At 33.6% G+C, this 19,984-nt stretch overlaps 1 pseudogene; it reads right to left on the minus strand.

Moving 5' to 3' along the window:
* LOC128173927 (uncharacterized) overlaps window positions 1-12,291 on the minus strand; it is a 38,207-nt pseudogene extending 25,916 nt beyond the window's left edge.
* Between the last annotated feature and the right edge of the window lie 7,693 nt (window positions 12,292-19,984).

The raw sequence follows: 19,984 nt of genomic DNA on the forward strand, positions 1-19,984 counted from the left end.
AGAATTCAGTGCACACCCCACCCCACACACCCCGCGTGCACGCTTCAAGTCCTATTGATACCTTTTTCGTATCTTCTGTCTCCTTCTTCAGAGCATTTCAAACAGAGACATGTATGGAATCAAATGTAAAAATTAAGATAGTGTTCACCTGTCCGAGAAAAGGAAGATTTTAAAACATACAAAAAAATTAAAGCTACGTAGATCGATTTTTTGGGCTATGAGAGTATCAAATATTTTTCTATACAGACCAAATTTATTAGAAAGATTAATGTCTATATATTTACACAAGCAAAATCCGTCTTCTTGCAAAGTTTGAACTATTTAAAGTACATAAAAAATTATGTATTAAAGGATTGACAGGATAAGAAAGTGATTATTTTAAAAACTGCACGTATTTGTTAAAGCTTGGGAACATGCATCATTAATAAAGTATTTCATATTTTTGAAAGACGTGGTTTTCTTGACATTTCTTTTTCATTTGGCGACGCTAAAAAAATGGTACGGCACGTTGTGTCAGATTGTTACGTCAAAACATGAATTTGATAACGTCATGCTTGGCACTGAAGCGTAAGAACGTCTTTTTTGACGTGGCAGCGAAAGGGTTAATAAAGCGCGCAAACCGTTCACAAAGCGTGGAGCTTTTTTTAGCAAAGCGTACTGTGCAAAAAGCGAACCGTTCCGTTCACAAAGCGTACCGTACCGTTCACAAAGCGAACGGTACCGTTCACAAAACGAACCGTACCGTTCAAAAAGCATAACGAACCGAACCGTGCAACTGGTGTAGTAACACTTTTCAGGGTCTATATATATAGAATATCACACTTTTGTTTTGATCTCGGCCCTGGTATCAGCCCGAGCGGTTGGTATCGGCCCAAGCCCGAAGGGCGCGGGCCGATACCATCCGAGAACTGATACCAGGGACGAGATCAAAACAAAAGTGTGATGTTGTTTATATCATATACCTAAAATCAAAGACTTTAATTTAAATTTAAATTCCGAATAAGGAATATAATTTATCATGAAGAAGTTATAGATTTTTTTTTCGGATTTACAAAACCTGTGCGTTTTTATTTCTTTTTATATGTGTTAAAACTGTAAGAGTTGTCGGACTTTGTTGACAAACCATCGTCATTTGAAATACAGTAGAAGGGAGTCTGTCGTCTGAAATGAAGCACTATCATCTAGAATTAAAAATTATCGCGAGAGAAACTTCCCTCCTACGCAGCTTCGTTATGAGTCAAATTCTTTCCCTGGGATTTCGTAAGTTTCCCGTCAGATTCCATTCATAAAGATCCATACTGTTATAGCAACTAGAAAGTTGTTTGAGAACGTCCATAAGCGCGTCCATTACTTTAACCCCTTAATTTTTACAGTCTAATCTCTGGTTTTCTAAGTCTCGTTCCATCCTTCTCTATATCCTCCATAATTTAAACGTTGATTGATATTAAATAAAGCGTGCTAGTGTTCTAAATACACAACCGTTGTGTAGGTTCCCTCCCCTTACTTAGATACACATCACTCTTTGGCGCTATTTTTGAATTATTATTTTTCAATTTTCGGTAATAAATAAAAATATTCAGACGTGCAAAGTGATAATTTATATTATGTATTCGTTATTCTATCGTTATTTCACAAACTAGTCTTAATTTAAAGCAGAGATATATGGAAATTATCATTTTCAAATTTGAGGGCAATACACCCCCTTGACGACGGGTTGAGACAGAAAAATATCAGCCCCGAGGGCGATACAGCCCTAGCTTCCGGTTGCTGTCTCACCTAGTCCAAAACACGTGTATCAAGGCTGATACACTACTAAATATATGATATATATATATATATATATATATATATATATATATATATATATATATATATATATATATATATATATATATATATATATATATATATATATATACCCTGAAAAGTGCTGCTACACCAGTTGCACGGTTCGGATATATATACACTACAGCCAACGCGGATCCCGTATTTTCCCGCGACACCGTGATGGTGTTTTAATCTTTTCCGCGATACACCGTCGCGGTATTGTCATCGCGGTGATCGTGGGGCCACGATTTTACCGCGATGGTGTAAGACACCGTAACAAGCGTGTTATCTGTATCAGGGATAAAACCAAGAAGGAGAAAACAAGCGCTGTTTTAATTATTGTTAGAATTTAGATATAAATTATATCAAAAGAAAAATTCATTATTTTCTTTGAATTGTTTTTAACAAAAACTTCTAAAAAACTATTGCTGCATCAATTTTGTTAATGTTGTTCAAGAGCACATAGCAATGTTTTACGCAAATCATGCATATACGTGTACTTGAAAATTAGTAATATTTTAAAGTATTATTTTTTGCATATGATAAGTTGAAATTATGCCACAGATTTAAAGAAGACAAATATTCCGCGATGTACTATTATAAGGTCGCTACCGTAGGCATCAACTCATCTTGTATGTTTTCCCCTCAATATGACTCTTATTTAACTCATTAAATATTTTCCAGCCTCTCTCTCTCTCTCTCTCTCTCTCTCTCTCTCTCTCGTTTTAAATAAATCAGATTATATGTACATTTAGGACGATCGGTATTAATTATAGTTTAGGCAACGGTATGGTCAATCAAGGAACACTTATCACCTTGCAGGACGAGTGTCACCTGCAAAAAACCCCGTAACACGGGTCCCGCGTCTAATGCCTTGAGCCATTTAAATGACAAAGTAGGTGTTAAAATTAGGTAACGCTTGCATATACTCCACTTCGGAGTATCGAGAGTAAAAGAACAACAGATTATGAATAACGGGACTGCAGTTTAAGGGGATCAAGGGTTTTGAGAGATCAAGAGAGTAGATTTACTTGGTAATATTGGGGGGGGGGGTGGAGGATAGGGACCAGAGACTCACTTCGAGTGAAATAATTTAGACAGGTACATTGACAATCAGTCATCCCTGTGTTTACGGGTGTGTAACTATTACATAACACTTCCTGACCATGGCAGCACCCGTGCTCTGACCATGTGCCGTGAAGTATTTTATTGACTGCCGAGACTCTCTCTCCCCTCTCTCTCTCATTTCAAATAACTAATATTTTATGTGAACTGCTAAAGTAGTACATGTAGCCGTAACGGCATTCTGATTGAAATGCACATAATAACACATGTTTTCGTAACGGGCGTTTTCAGAAATATCATACCAGGGACGTATATATAAAAGTCCCTGATCATACGCGCCTTCTATCTTTACTGCATGAAGATAAAATAATGCCTGAATCAGACAGGTATATAGAAAATCATAAGATCAGCACAATTTATAGAAAAGTTATTCCTGTGTTTACGGGTGTGTATAACTATTACATAACACTTCCTGTCTGTGACAGCACCCGTGCTCTGACCTCGCGCCGTGAGAAATCTTATCAAATGTTGAGACAACTCTCTCTCTCTCTCTCTCTCTCTCTCTCTCTCTCTCCCCAAAATCAAAATAAATAAAATTCTAACAAAATAGAAAATTAAAACTTTCTTAATTTTAACATGGCTAGAGGAATAAATAATATACCACATATCGCGTAAGGAAGTTTTTTTTTACTTATGCACACAAACACACATCTTTGTTCATATGATTCATATGATTCCCATAATGATTCTAAACTAACATTCATTCAAACAATCACATTTTTACCATTTTAAAAAAGTACAAATACTAGATGTGTATATAAAATTTACTTCAGCTGTGTTCTCAATTACTCTCTCCATTCCTGATTAGCCCTGATTATAGTCTGTTTGTTAATTGTATTTCAATCGAGTATAAAGTATATCATTAAAATTAATTTTATGGATGTATTTTGTAAACACTGTGTTCTGAATACGCAGAATAATTTCCTTAAATTTAAATTGAAAAACAAATTTTCATTTGTTTGAAATTAAATCATTCTATCAAGAAAATGTTGCTGTTCGAAAGAACGGACTATATAGTTCTATTTAGCGGACCCCAAGTCACACTTATTGCTGCAGGTCACCCACCCTGACGGCAACAACCAAAATTCTGTATACACATACTGTATACGTAATGTTACGCAATTCACCTTCCTCTGTTGGTCAACTGACACTGCGAAATTGGATACCCCAGAATAAATGATCATTCATATTTTTTAATCCCGGGTTTTGAACGACAAACATAAATACTGGGCGACCCACTGAACATCATACTTTAGCTAGACCGGATAGGAAATCAATTTTTAAATACACACGATTTTAACATTAGCATTTTCGTAAACTGATTGAATCTTTTTTTTAAACGTTTAATAAACAATTTATACAACTTATATTAATAGCCTTCGTTGGCACGGATGTTAGCGCGAGGGGGTCATCGATGTGGAAGAAAGCCTGAGTGCCCTGAGAAAACCCACGTGTCCAAGCGGGCAACCAGCATATCTTTTCAACTAATGTAGATCACGGGGATAGAACTCGGGTCGCAGTGGTGATAAGCGAGTATACTTTAAAACATTTTATATCTACATGTATTTTGTTATTCATTAAACGAGTTCTTTAAATGTATTTAAGAGAAATGACCAAGTGTAAGATATGGTTTAAAGGTAAGATTTAGATATGAAAGATTGTAAATGAAACGCTTATTAGTATCCCTTTCTTGAGGCGAAATAAGATATTTTGGTGAAGTGTTTATTACCGGGTATATAATTACAATCAAATTCATTGATAACCAAGAATTGTCAGCGATGAATGTGCCAAGATTAATTTATCTGTAACGCCATCGAGTATACAAAATAGTATACAAAATTCTGTATTAGCATAATTACACCTTCCTTTTATTTCTACCACTTTTAAATTTTTAAAAATAATAATAAATTGTAACAATCAACTCCTTTCATAAAATAAAGGAATATGAATAAATATTCATTAATTATCTCAATCATATTTCCCGTATGAGAAAAAATGGGGGGAGGTAACTCCCGTTAAAAACAAGAATAGTTTTACCTGGGACTGGTTTCACAGTACCGCGACGGTGTGGCCAAGGTGAGAAGCTGTACCGCGAGGATGCGCGGTTTTACCTGAGTTACCTGTGCTAAACCGCGATCAATTTCACACCACGATGACCCGCGGTAAATACGCAAACCGCGTTGGCTGTAGTGTGTATATATATATATATATATATATATATATATATATATATATATATATATATATATATATATATATATATATATATATATATAAGTGGTCACGTGGCCACGGATCGGATACATATATATATATATATATATATATATATATATATATATATATATATATATATATATATATATATCGGTAAAAATCGGGTCGGTAAAAATATAATAAAAGAAAAAAGCAACAATAACTGCAAAACATAAGCGCTTTCATTGTTAAAAATCTTCAGACGTTTTACAGTCGTTAAAACTATGACGTAATTGCGTTACCTAGTGATAACGTCAACAATAATACTATGACGTCATAATGCTTATTGAAGGAAACAATCATAGAATAAAGTTATATAGCGTAATATACAGTCAAACAAAATCAAAGACGATGAAACAGTCTATATCAAACTATTTAATGAAGGTTTTAGTGACTTTATAAACTGTTTTTCTTTTTCCCTTCGTTCAATTGCATTTTCAGTATAAAGTTTATAAAACGGAAAAACTGAAAATTGTCCGAGGCCACAAATATCAAGATGTTCACTAAGTTTAATTTTTCTGTACTCGGGTTGATTGACGTGTTGTTTGTGTATACGAATACGGGTGCGTAAGGTTGTTCCAGTTTCTCCTATATAATTCTCGTTGCATCCGCTACACGTAATGTTGTATATAACATTTGTAGAGGCACAAGACATGTTTGCATTAACAATAAAGTCATTGTCCCCGAACTTGAACGATTTCCCGACTTTAATATATTGGCAAGTTCCACAGCGGGGATCGTTACACTTGCTGACAGAAAAAGATTGACGTTGAAAAGAAGACTTTCAAAGTACCCTTCGGAGATTCCTGGGTTGTCTTTTACTGTTGATAAAGTTGTATCTTTTCAGCACTTCGGACATTTTTTCATCAGTTTGTAGAATGTTGTTAAGTTGACGTACGACTGGAATAATATTAATATCATTCGGATTATGCGTAGTGACGAGTGGTAATATCTTTAAATCAGAGGTGTTATTTTCAGGAGGATTAATAAGATTTTCCCTGTTCAGTGCTAATGCCTTTTTGATACCATCGTCTATGATTCCTACTGGATAACATTGTTTTATCAGGCTTGCTTTCAGTTCATGTAAATGTTTGTTTCTTTTTTCGTTGTCGCTAACTATGGTACATACACGCCTTGCTAAGTTGTATGGAATTGCGCGTTTAGTATGGCCCGGATGGCAAGAACTGAAATAAAGGTACTGATGGGTATCTGTTGGTTTGTAATACATGTCGGTGGTTATATTTTTCCCGCATTTAGAAATGAGCACATCCAAAAATGGAATACAGATTGCACTTTCATCTATCGTAAAGTTGATGTTTGGATCCAGATTATTTACAATGTCTAAAAAGACTGTTAATACTCTATTTTATAGTACCGCGGCGCGTGCGCGGCTTTCTTAGAGATGACGCGAGAGATTACGATATTTTGTTTACTGGGTGCAAAATGTTCGGCAACCTATAAGGTCATTATCATTATGGGTGCAAATGACCATTGTTGTGTGGTTCACTGCAGTAACAGGAGATCGACTTTGCCAAAAGGGTACGCTTTTCATCAGATACCGGCAGCACCGATTTCCCGTCGCAATGCGTGGATCAGAGCGACAGGCAGGAAGCTTGGGAAGAAACGAAGAGAATTGACGATTACACAGAATACGAAGGTGTGTGGTTTACATTTCGTGTCGGGAAGAAAAAGCAACGATCCCACTAATGTTGATTATATTCCCACTCAACACTTACCTCTTCAACATAGCACACCTACTTTAAAACGGCGAACAATAAATAGTGAACGTGCTGAAAATTACTCCATGGCACTATCGAAAGCGACTTCTAACAAAAGAAAAACGATACAAAGATCAGGAAACCTTCTATTTCCATTCGACTTACATGATATCCAACATGAAATTGTAGTATCTGATGATAGTGAAAGTGAAAGTACAGGTAATTCAGACATGCCTCTGTATTCTGGTTCTACACCTGATCATACCTACCATAAATTCTGGGTGACACCAACCAATCTCATTGGAGACAACGCAAGCTCTTGTACCGATAATTCATCGCAAACAGTGTGTGATACAAAAAACACCTCAGTACAAACAGATACTACAAGTGTGTATAGTTCAATTTCTACTGGTGTTCAAGTGGACACTTTTGAGGGACATACCACAAATCTTACCAATATTCAGCTTAAACAGCGTCAAAAGCTTATTAGTGAATTAAACTCAAAAGTTAAAGTTCTTGCTAAGGAAACTGCATGTTTGAATCGAAGACTGTTTTGTGTTGAAAACCTTATGACTTGTGACGAAAAAGCTCAGTTTTACACAGGTTTACCAAATATAGCAACTTTTAAAGCCCTATTTTCCTATTTTGAACCAAAAGCATCAGAAATGACATATTGGCAGGGAAATGAAACTACTGTTAGAACTCACAAAAACAAAGGCCCTTCTAGGAAACTGAGTCTTGAAAATGAATTCTTTGCAGTGTTAGTTCGCTTAAAACTGGGGCTTTTGGTTGAAGACATTGCCAACCGCTTTGACATCTCTGTATCACTATTTTCTAAAATATTTAACACATGGATTCGTTTTCTGTGTCTTGAGTTAGAGTTGCTTTTTCCATATCCTTGTAGAGAAAAAGTGCAAAGTTTAATGCCAGATTCTTGTAGCAAATTTCCAAACACTCGAATAATATTGGACTGTACTGAAATTCCTATCCAGAAACCTTCAGCTCTAAAAGCTCAACGAGAAACATGGAGTTCTTATAAACATCGGAACACCTACAAAGCACTGGTTGGAATTACTCCTGATGGCACTGTGTCCTACGTATCATCTTTGTATGGAGGAGCTGCATCAGATAAATTCATTGTTCAAAACTCGGGTGTTCTTAACCTTATTGAAGCTGGTGACAATATCATGGCTGACAGGGGCTTTGACATTGATGTAGAATTAAACAAAAGGGGTGCCAGTTTGAACATTCCACCTTTTCGCAACCAAAATTTTCAGTTGTCAAGCGAACAGGTTGAAACTACCCGCCGTATTGCTGAAGTCAGAATCCACGTCGAGCGTGCAATTCAAAGAATAAAAACTTTTCATATTTTGGACAAAACTATGCCACTTAGTTTGCATATTGTTGCAGACGATATTTTCAAAACTTGTGCACTGTTAACCAACTTTCAAACACCTATAATAAAAATGATTCAATGAAATGTGTAGTTCTTGAGGTGATGTTACCGGTAAGTTAAGATCCTGAGTAGTACATCCTTGACTGCAGTTTGGAGAGAGTCTGAATTTAGTACATGTACATGTATCTACTTTATTGAGAGTGTGCTTTCTTTAAAGGCAAAACAAAATTATGTGTTTCTAGTACCGGGTAACCTGACTGGCTCTTCTTTTTTTTCTGATTAATTAATATTGCAAATGAAACTTTTAGGTTTGTTGTTTACCAATATCAACATTGTTGAAATGCAGAACAATACATTTTTAGAGTTGCTTGACCTAAAAGAAAAAAACTTTGAATTCATACAACTACAAAATTTAGGTTATAAAAAGTAATTTGTCATGGTTATCTGTTTTGAAAAAGCTAATTTAAAATTAAAAAAAAAAATGGCTATAATATTTGGCATGGCATGATACAGGAAACATGTAATTTTGTGTGATCATACAATAAACATTTTTATCTGGAATTCCTTTTTGATTATGCATATTTGGAATAAAGACCTACAATATACATGTACTACACATAAATTTGTTTGATGTACCCAGTCAATGTCATCAAAATCATCACATGAAATCAATTTTGGGGGATTTTTTTCTTAACCTTGAATGAGAATCACTGAGAATGAAAGATAATTTGGGGGGTTGGGGATGCTAATATCCATTTTAAAATTTTCAGGCTTAGCTGGAGTACATCAAACAATTATTTTTTAAAGACGAGACAACCATTGGACTCTATCCATACTTGACCTCAGTTCATAGTATCAGCGGTTAAAAATGCCACATGTATATCATTAATAAGTAAAAGTCAAGTTTAAACCACAGAAATGCTGGTGCCCGTTTGCGATTGTGATAATTGATAACCTATTTGTGGTACATGTATTGGTACATGTACTTATGAGTGCATGTGCTAAAATTAGAACATTGTTTTCCTTTGAAACATCATCCATATTTAAAATGCCAATATAGACATTTTATATGTTTTTTTCCAAGTCTGCAGAAAAAAATGTTTTAAAGATGCATGAACTATTTCATAATTTAACTGGACATGATTAAATTGTCCATTTTCTGAAAATACTTCAGTTTTGGCTACAAAATTTTTTCTGTGAAAGAAAAGGTAATGATGGACAAAGAATAAACAAAAAGAATTTGGTTTAATTTAGTAGCAATACTTGCATGTAAACAATGCTAGGAAAGAAAAACACCAAAAATGAAACGATGCCACTTTTTAATGTACATGTAATCACCTTTAAATAAAGATGTATCATTACATAATTATCCATTAAAATTTAGATATGTCAATGGCCGGCAAACCAAACTTTACTGAAGGGTAAACAATTTCTGGCAACATAAAATTATCATAAAACTGAGTAAGTTTACATAAAACTTTCCCCCAGAAATGCTTATCAAATGTAACTTTTTCAATGTGAATGTCATTTTTAGTGCATAAAACAAAGTAGCATTTTGAAATATTCAAGATTCCCATTTGTCCCTGAATCTGGGTATAATAAGAATGCTTTATATTTAAAGAGTCCTTTAAGAACATGCATGCACTTTTGATGTCAAAAATACTAGCAGGTAAATCAAAATCTAAAAAATGTTTCGCAGTATACACAATTTCTTGTGTATGTAAAGAAGATGCTGTATCAACGGGAATGTTGGGAACTGGTTTGTTATATTTCATGAATCCACATGTTGGATTTGCACCACCAAGAACTTTTATCAACTGCCGTGCAGATTCCTCATCCTTGACTTGATGTACCTGTTGCCGGGGATCATATTTCAATAAGCCAAAGTCTCCCTCCCCTTTAGCACTTTCCCTGGCTCCTGTCTATAATATAAAAAACCAAAATTATAAATAATATCACCATGATCACAATGAAATAAATTCTTTGCCTTTATATCTACACAAGTGCACAACCGCAGTCCAAACATTTTAATATTGAAATGTAAATAATGCAGTCTTTGTAAATTTAAACATTAATTTACATTTTGTTTCAAATTTTAAAGTATAGTAAACATCAAAGCTTGCTTACAGTGCAGTTCAAGGGACATTCCAATTTGCTTTGTTATAAGCATGATTCACTACTAGTATCATGAGTATGCTCTAGCAATAATTAGTTATTATCAAGACAAAAATTAATTTGGAATAAAAAAAAAATGAATTCATTTTAATTAAGTGTGTTTGCTATGGCTGTTTTTTTACAGTACTGTATGTTTGAAAGTAATATTCTACTACATTACTTTCACATTTTTCTATAAGTGAATGTAAGCACCACTCTGAGGCGAGTGCTCAATAAATTCCTGTATTTACCTTTCTATGAATTCTGACAATTTCACAGTACATGTATTTATTCGATTCATTAAAGTCTACACTATTCAATAGTATTACCCACAGTGACTAATATGCATACTTGACTATCCTGATACTGTGAATGGTTTTAGGCTCTGTCTTTCTTTTTGCTGGTTTGTTCCACTGGCACAATTTGTCGGTAGAAGACCTGTCTTCTGGTAGATCTTTCAGTCCCTTAGCAATAAAGTCGTCCAATGCAAACAGTAATGTTGCTATGTGACTGCATGCCTCACCCTTTCTACAAAATATATTTTAAAATATTTCAAATATTGGTGAACTTGGTTTAGAGCAATTTTTATATTTGATGAAGGATTGTACTGACATTAAGATATTAAGAGACCATAGGCGACCTAGAGGGGGGGGGATCAGAGGCCAGACCTCCCTGCAAAATTCTTTGAATATTTACATTATAAAATTACCAAAAATATGCCTCAGACCCCCCACCCCCCACCCTCTGGCTAACTCAAATAATCGTGAGACCCATATAAAAAATGTTCTTGGTCCGCACATATGCGACATCACTCCCTATAGATTCTTGCTCCTATGAAGGGTGGAGCCAGGACTGACTAGAGGAGTCTATCTCATAAGCACCATTTTATTTTCTTATATACACATAACACATACACCATCTTATAGCATTCGGATTGCATGTTTCCTTGGAATAGTTATATGATAATATTTGTCTCTCAGTCTGTATGTCAAAGTGGGTTAAGGTTTCAATATTGAATTATAGAATATGGCATATGTATATAATGACTATTGTTAATGTATTTGCTTTGGTCATACACACGATGTTCAACAAATCCTGGATTTATGTATCATATATGCATGCAATGTGTATATTTAATATATTTATTACCTATACCAGGGACGTATATACTAGTATATAGGTCCCTGCCTATACGAGTATTAATGTCAATTTCAATCTTATAAAACGGTTTTTAAAACAGTTCATATCGTATGTTTATGTTGAAAACTCATAATTAAATTATCCTTACCCCGCGACACAATCACATGAGCCACCTCGGACATCGCCTTTTAGACTAAGGCAAACGTAGGATTTGTAGACTCTCTGCGCCATCGAAGCCATCACTTCAGCTCGAACGAGGAAAGAGTTGTCAATCTGTAGTGACGAAATCTTCTGCACATACCCCTCCTCAAAAAACTTGTACGCTTTAAGTGATTTGTAGGCTCTCATGCCCTCTTTGTCAAACGTCTTGTTTCTGTTTTCTGTCAAATAATATTTTAATTTCCCGATATCAAACTCGGGTATGTTAGACAAATTACGCACCCAATCACCCTTTTGGTGTAGGAACCATTCACGCGTAAATCTGTCGGTCTTCTCCATCACTTATATAACGGAAAGATACTCGATAACGTGTGTGGTGTACTGTTACGCCATCTTTGCACCGGTTACCCTTTGCACCCAGTTTGTTTAAGTCACGTCCAATCGCGCGTGACTTCGGGTAAAACGCATCAGTGATGCTGCAATCGCATTCGATATAATGTTTACCCTAAAGTAGAGTATTTGGCGTCGCTCTTGTTCCAGATGATAAAACAGTCATCAAGATATCTTTTCCATCCATTTTTTATATTTTGTGCGGTTTGATGGTTAAATTGCCGTCTAGCTTTTTCATACATTTTCTCTTCTAAGAATACTAATGTGAGGGTGGCATAAGTAGGGGCCATTTTAGTCCCCATAGCCGTTCCTTTTAAGCTGCAAAAAATGTTTGCCGTTGAAAGAGAATGTGTTGTTTTTAAGGACTAAACTGCTTGCCTCTAGGATAAACTCTCTGCTGAAACGGCTGTTGATATTTTGTGGATATTTATTGATCCAGTATTTGAGGGCATTGATACCAAGATCTGTGGTTATGTTTGTCTACAAATTTGTTACATCCATAGTGACCAACTTTGCATCTTGGTTAACTTTATTTGGTAAATATCTCAGGAAATCAAGATCATCTCGAACATAACTTTTTACTACTGAGCATAAGGGTTTTAGTAATATATCCATAAGATGACCCAGTCGTTGTGTTGGAGCGTTAGGTCCTCCCACTATAGGTCTAAATGTGAGATCGTCCGGTTTGATACAAGTAATATATGCATTTTTTTGCATTTTGATGGCATTAGTAACTGTTTTAGACTTATGTATCTTAGGAAGTCCATAAAAGACACTTTCCCGGAAATCACAATCCGTTAAAAATTCCGCTTCTTTGGTTGTTATATTGGAGGAAGTCTGGTGGTCTTTAAGTTATCGTTTCACTTTTTGAATAGTTTTTTTATCATTGCTCTCAGCTATTTCGCAATAAAGCTCGTTGTTGTTAAGCATCTCCAGTATTTTATTTTTGTAGTACTCTGCGTCCATAACTACTACTGCTCCTCCTTTCTTAGTGATATATATATATATATATATATACAACATTACGTGTAGCGGATGCAACGAATTTTAAATAGGAGAAACTGGAATAACCTTACGCAAGCGTATTCGTATAAACAAACAACACGTCAATCAACCCGAGTACAGAAAAATTAAACTTAGTGAACATCTTGATATTTGTGGCCACGGACAATTTTCAGTTTTTAATATATATATATATATATATATATATATATATATATATATATATATATATATATATATATACATATATATATATATATACATATATATATATATATATATAAAGCACAGGAAATTTCACTTTTGTTGAAGCTCCACCTTCGCCCCGGCCGAGGCTTGAACTCACGACCTCCGGAACCCATTCTCCTATAAGTGAGCTGCCACCGCGCTCCCCACTCGGCCATCTAGGCAAGATAAAAAGTTAGAGAGCGCAGGCTGCGCACTAAACAGTCGCTTGAGATACAGGTGGAATACAGTTAAACGACAATCTGAGAGGATCGGAACGATACACATTGCAATGTGTATCGTTCCGATCCTCTCAAATGGTCGTTTAGCTGTTTTCCACCTGTATCTCAAGCGACTGTGTAGTGCGCGGCCAGCGCGCTAGGTTCCGTTCGTCATCGAAAGCAAGATTTTGTCTTGCCTAGATGGCCGAGTGGGGAGCGCGGTGGCCGCTCACTGCTAGGAGAATTGGTTCCGGAGGTCGTGAGTTCAAGCCTCGGTCGAGGCGGAGGTGGAGCTCCAACAAAAGTGAAATTCCCTCTGCTTTATATATATTAATGTCATTCACTATGGGCAGGTATATGTTAATTTGAGAGTTATTGCAATGTTTGTGCTTATTATATATATATATATATATATATATATATATATATATATATATATATATATATATATATATATATATATATGTGTGTGTGTGTGTGTGTGTGTGTGTGTGTGTGTGTGTGTGTGTGTGGTTGGCAGTTATAGATGTTCTTTGAGTAATTCAAGATGAATTAAGCAATTTTCCGTTTGTATTTTTTTGTTCAGGAAAAGGTGAAGCACCAATGAAGAGAACTCTATCTGAAACGACAATGGCATCACGGTTTTCAACTTGAAATCGTATGAAACTGGGTTAATGCTGTAGAATGATTATAACCATGTTTATACCATTTCTAAGGATGTCGGGTTTTTTTTTCAAATACATGTATTAACAAATTTAAAAAAAAACATTCAGAAAGTCAAAAGATTTTAAATAATAATACTTACTCAATATACATGACAACCAACCGTTTAAATATCGAATGGTAGATTTTACCTATTCTCTTTTCCTTTTATTATGATAGGCTTCGGTCGATCACAGTTGTGTCCATTTGATGCATCCGGCAAATTCAACTATTTGTGCAGGCATTGCACATTGCACTACTTTATTTACTATGCAGTGACAGCTTCATGTAAATTTACAATTACAAGTAAATTACTGAAAACAGTAATCTAATGTGTTTGCTTTGATAGTAAATCGTCTACACACATGCGTGATTATAAAAAAAAACCCATGTTTTTCTTTGCATGCTTAAGAATATTAGCCGGTAGTTGGTTTGCCTTCTTACAGCAGAAAATATTCATGTGTCATGTTATAAATCTTGAATTTTACCGAATGGCAGTAAACACAAAACTAACAACATGACAACAAATTAAGCTGTCATGTAGCTGTCATTTACCACCACTCGGTAAATTAAAAATTTACAACATGATACATGAATTGCTATTTCGGAAATCAACAAAACGGTGTAGTACATCCTTTTTATCATGTCTATTGCAAATACCGTAATGCTTTCGGATTTCACCAGAGCTGGCCAATGATATACTACATGTCGCTCATTCCTTGAAAGTAATACTTGTTTTCAATATTTATTAGAAATAACAAAAAATAACTACTGGAACTTTACATGCATTAAATAACAGATATATATATATAACAGATATATATAGTCTGAAGATTTTTAACAATGAAAGCGCTTATGTTTTGCAGTTAGTGTTGCTTTTTTTCTTTTATTATATTTTTACCGGACACTGAGAAAATACTTTTGTGATTTGGATATATATATATATATATATATATATATATATATATATATATATATATATATATATATATTGTTTTACTAATATACCATGTTAAGAAAAAGTTTACCAATATTGTGTAAAGGTTGGGTAAATTATATATGTATCTTATAATCAGTGTAATTGTTTTTAGATTTATTCAAATTTTGAACTATATCAAATGTTGATTCTTATTTATTAGGAATAATGATAACACGTTTAGTTAACATAATTCGTGAAAGTACATTTATAACTACATGCATAATAAAATGTATAATACATAATATTGTGGATTTCATTTTATTCGTTATTCATATTTTTACATTTTTTTTTCATTATTTTACTTATTAATTGAATAAACTGTGAAGAACATTTTGGTACTTTCGAGATTTGACAGCACCGGTAACTTTCGCTTTTCACGAAACAAAATAGGAAGTGTGATTTATTGCTATTCTGACATATTGATACTGCGAATGTACCACAGACACTTGAATATGAATATGAATATAGTTAATCGTTTAATTACAATCCCAGTATATAAAGCATCGAGAAAAAAGCGATGTTACGAAAATATCAGAGCGGTTTTAGTTAATGTAAGCTTAAGGTAAGGTTTGCGGTTACAGGGAGATAACTCACAAATTTTCATTGTGACGTAACACCAACTACCCTTTATTTCAGTTACAACGTAAAAATTTATATGACGTAATAATTGATTTCAGGTTTTTTTTTATTTCGCATCAGATTACACATATTCTAAGATACGTTTTTCCTGAAATCGGTGGACTTGGAAAGGTTTCAAATAAGATGTTTTCGTTTACATAATAGTAGTCCAAAATTAAGACTTTTGTTGTTCTATATTTAGATAGTTCATCAGAAATTAATAAAAGTGAATCATGATATTAATTGTGATATTATTTTCAAACATTTTAAGCATAAATAACCCCCATAATAGTCACGTATAAAATGTAAATATTTTCACGAAATTGTTTACATTTCATCAAAATGAAAATTGGAAATCATGCATTTTGACCTCTTGTAGTTATAAAACCGGACTGGCAAAATTCATTTGAATTTCATGAGAAAAAAGGCTTTATTATAGTAAACGAAATGGTATGTAACTTTGGTACAACTTCTAAAAAATACAAGCCGCAAACCTTACCTTAAGTTCATTTAAATATTATATTTTTCAATTTTTTTTTCACGAACTCATATTCCCTAATTGTTATGTTTATATTAGTTTGTTCTAACTAACGATATGCCAATATCCTGCCATATTTCGATTCGTAGTTGTTAAAACCGTGACTCCTTTGCAAACATTGATAAAGGAAACATATATAAAAATAACAGACCTTCTTGAAAACTCCAACGCTACAATGTGTTATTTTAAAAATACAATCGTCTTGTTTAAGTGTATATTTTTAATTGATCATATATTGATATTAATCATGGGTCCCAAAGAGATGTTGAAAATTAAATATCTCAATATATTTTAGTTACCTTTTCCAGTGCCTTTGTGTTCCGGTACCATTACGAATCAAATGCGTACTGGTTTTTTTTTAATATTTAACATCAATGCCTCAAATGACAAATTGTAAAGTGCAAGCAGGGTTTGCATAACTGTAAGAAATGAACATGCAGTAAACATTTCCTCTTTTATTACAAAACGATCAAATATGGCTATGGCTATTTTCTTAAGTTTGTTAACACTTTTGCAATTCTTAATTTCTAAAGTTCAATGTTTTTAAAAAGGTTTCTCTCTTAATCAAAAAGTGTTCCTTTTTTTATTTGAATTAAGAGTTATTCTTTTCATTAGTAATTAATTAGTTTTCCTTGATTATTCATTACTTCCTGTTGATTCTTTGTGTGACCAACACAAGAACATCCATACCCTTGGACGCTTAAAGCCTAAATGCTGCCGCACACTTTTAGTAAACCTGTATTTTGATGTAATTCTTGCACGAATATTCATTGTATATGTTCATGTTTTGTTTATGTATTTATATATGCATATTATGAATATACCTCATTTTCTTTAAAACGTAGAGGGTAATATTCGAGAGATATTTCGGATGTTTTTATATATCAGCTTTATCAGTTAGCGTAGAAAAAAAATCTAAAAATTAGTCATAAACTGGTGGTACCATTAAATCATTATCTAGTGGATAGATATCTTGTGTTATTTTAATGTTTTTTAATGTTCTTCTTGTGTCCAATGACATGGGTCAACCGCAAACTTACTGCAACGTCGTTTGAACGCTTTCACTGCTCCCATGTTTTAAAAACCTTTCAACCGATCACAAATTAGAATTCTGCTATATATTTCATGGGGTTTTTTTTCATTTAAAGATGCCAAAATTTAGGTTAATGTGTTAAAAGTAATTAATATTAAGTCCACTTAATTAAACTCTGTGTAAACAATCAGTAAAAATGACGATAAACTAAAGCTATAGACCCTTTTCATCGCTTTGTTTTTGTGTAAGCAAATAGGTGTCTTAAAAAGGTCTCTTGATTTTCTTATCAATTTGATGTATACTTTTTTTTGCGCCGCCTTAATTCCGAAATTCAATTTACCATTAAAGTTAGATATATGTTTGCTTAGTAGATATACTTGTATGTGCACATTTTCCGTATTCCAAGTCGTATTCTAGTGAAACTTGCTCAATAAATAGTCAGAAATGGTTAAATGAATATCTTAATTATTAGCTGCAAGGTCTTCCGACACTAAATAAGTGGGTATTTGAGTTTGTTTAATCTTCGATTTACCACAACCACCGAATTGTTAAAAAAAAGTATGCTTTATTTTATTGAACAATGTGTTAGTTGATTTTCGTTGAAATTACAGATAAGAACAAACTTGTGCCAGAAACTTAACACGCAAAACTTAGCATCAGTCAGTCGTAATTGAATGGCAGATGTTTGGGGAAAAAATTGCGCATAACAATTTACATGAAATAAACCATATGTACTTTTGCTTTCTTTAATTTCTAGTTTTAACAAAAGGTATACCTGGCTAACGTAAAGAATTTCTGTTGACGTGTCATCTGTGTAATGTTAAAATAAATTGTGAAAAAAAAGTTGAAGAAAAGTGCAGAATAATAAGATGTGTTATTTCAGTAGTACACAAAAGGCAGACTTAATTCCAAATAAATACTCTAAAAGAGTCGTTAAGTTAGAATTGTGTTGATAAATGTCTCAAATCTTTCTTTATGAGAACCAAAAATCATATTACACGAACAGAAAAAAATAACTTTCCATAATTGGACAATGTGAAACTGTTAACAATTTATGTGATTATAAGACTAAAAATTAACAAAAAAATATTTTTTCAAATAGTAAACGTATAAAACTAATTTTTTGTAACAAACCACTGCCTTAACGTTCCTTAGGGAAGTTACCTTTATTATTATTATTATATTTCATTTATATTATTATAAATTTGAAAAAAGCTAACCATATGCCATGTTTTTATAAATTTTGAAATCGAAAATAAAAATATGCATGCCATACTAAAATGCTCTTAATCATTTAAACTTATCCTATCATTCTCATCACCGATATCTTAAATACATGTAAAATCACATTTAGTTTGTTTGAGCGTGTCAAATTGTAGGGCAATAATTTGACGCAAACTTTAAATTTCTTTTGAATGTGCCAATTTTACCTCTTTTGATCAAGAGGATAACGACTGCGTTAAGGCTTTTAAATGGCTTTTTCCCTCAAAAATATAGCTAACAGAAATTTAAAAACCATGATATTTTGGTCATATAAGTAGATATAATATTTTCGAAAAAAAACATGAGAATTGCAGCTCATATTGCTTTAACTGCTTTTCATTCGAATGCCATCTAATCCTGTAACGTGGTAAATCAACCTTTAGAATCACCTAGACTAAAATAAAATGTTGATTGAAATGATTAATGAATTGTTATTATTAAATCAACACAATTTAATTAGGTTATGATGTTTTATACGAAATATGACAAATAACGCCAACAAATCATTTTTTCTTTTTAAAAATAAACCCCAAAAACCAAATATTACAAATAGTTGGTTAAAGTTCACGCTTTTTTTATCCTCTCTGAAGTTTTATTTTAACAAACACTTGGGAATTGTTTGTAATATCAATGCGATTTCTGCTCAATCATTTGTCTCAACTAAAGATTAAATGAAATATCATGTCCACCTGGACCCGTGAACATTGTTTCAATGTTTAAAGCTGAGCATCGCTCGAAAATAGGCATTGTGCGTCATATTTATCTCTTACTACCGTTATCCCTCCAACCCCTATATCAGCTGGAGACCTATTAGCGGTTTAAAGAATTTCGCTGTAGAGGTCGCACCTGTGTGGAGGTACATCCTGCCTCGCCGTGTTTCTCGGTCGCAAAGAAGTTATCGCACTTTTTTAAGCCGGGAGAATATTAACATAAATTAAACTGGTCAAAATATGATTTACAAACAGAATATGCACATAAAATAAGAATGAGATGCATAAATTACAAAGACCACGATAGAAATACTACACGTCGGCCACGAGTTTCAGGTGTGCAATCGGATGTAACGAAATCGAAGGGTTTATATACCAGGTACCTGTGTGACGGTGCTTATTTACGAGCGGTGTTAAGCTATAAAGATAAACAATACTCACACCTGAGTGGTTCTCATACCGTGCTATATATACCGATTGCTGACCAGTGTCCGAGTTAACCGTGTTAACAGTCCCGTAATAATGTCG

The sequence above is a fragment of the Crassostrea angulata genome, chromosome 2, assembly GCF_025612915.1.
Source record: "Crassostrea angulata isolate pt1a10 chromosome 2, ASM2561291v2, whole genome shotgun sequence".
In the NCBI taxonomy this organism is placed as follows: domain Eukaryota; kingdom Metazoa; phylum Mollusca; class Bivalvia; order Ostreida; family Ostreidae; genus Magallana; species Magallana angulata.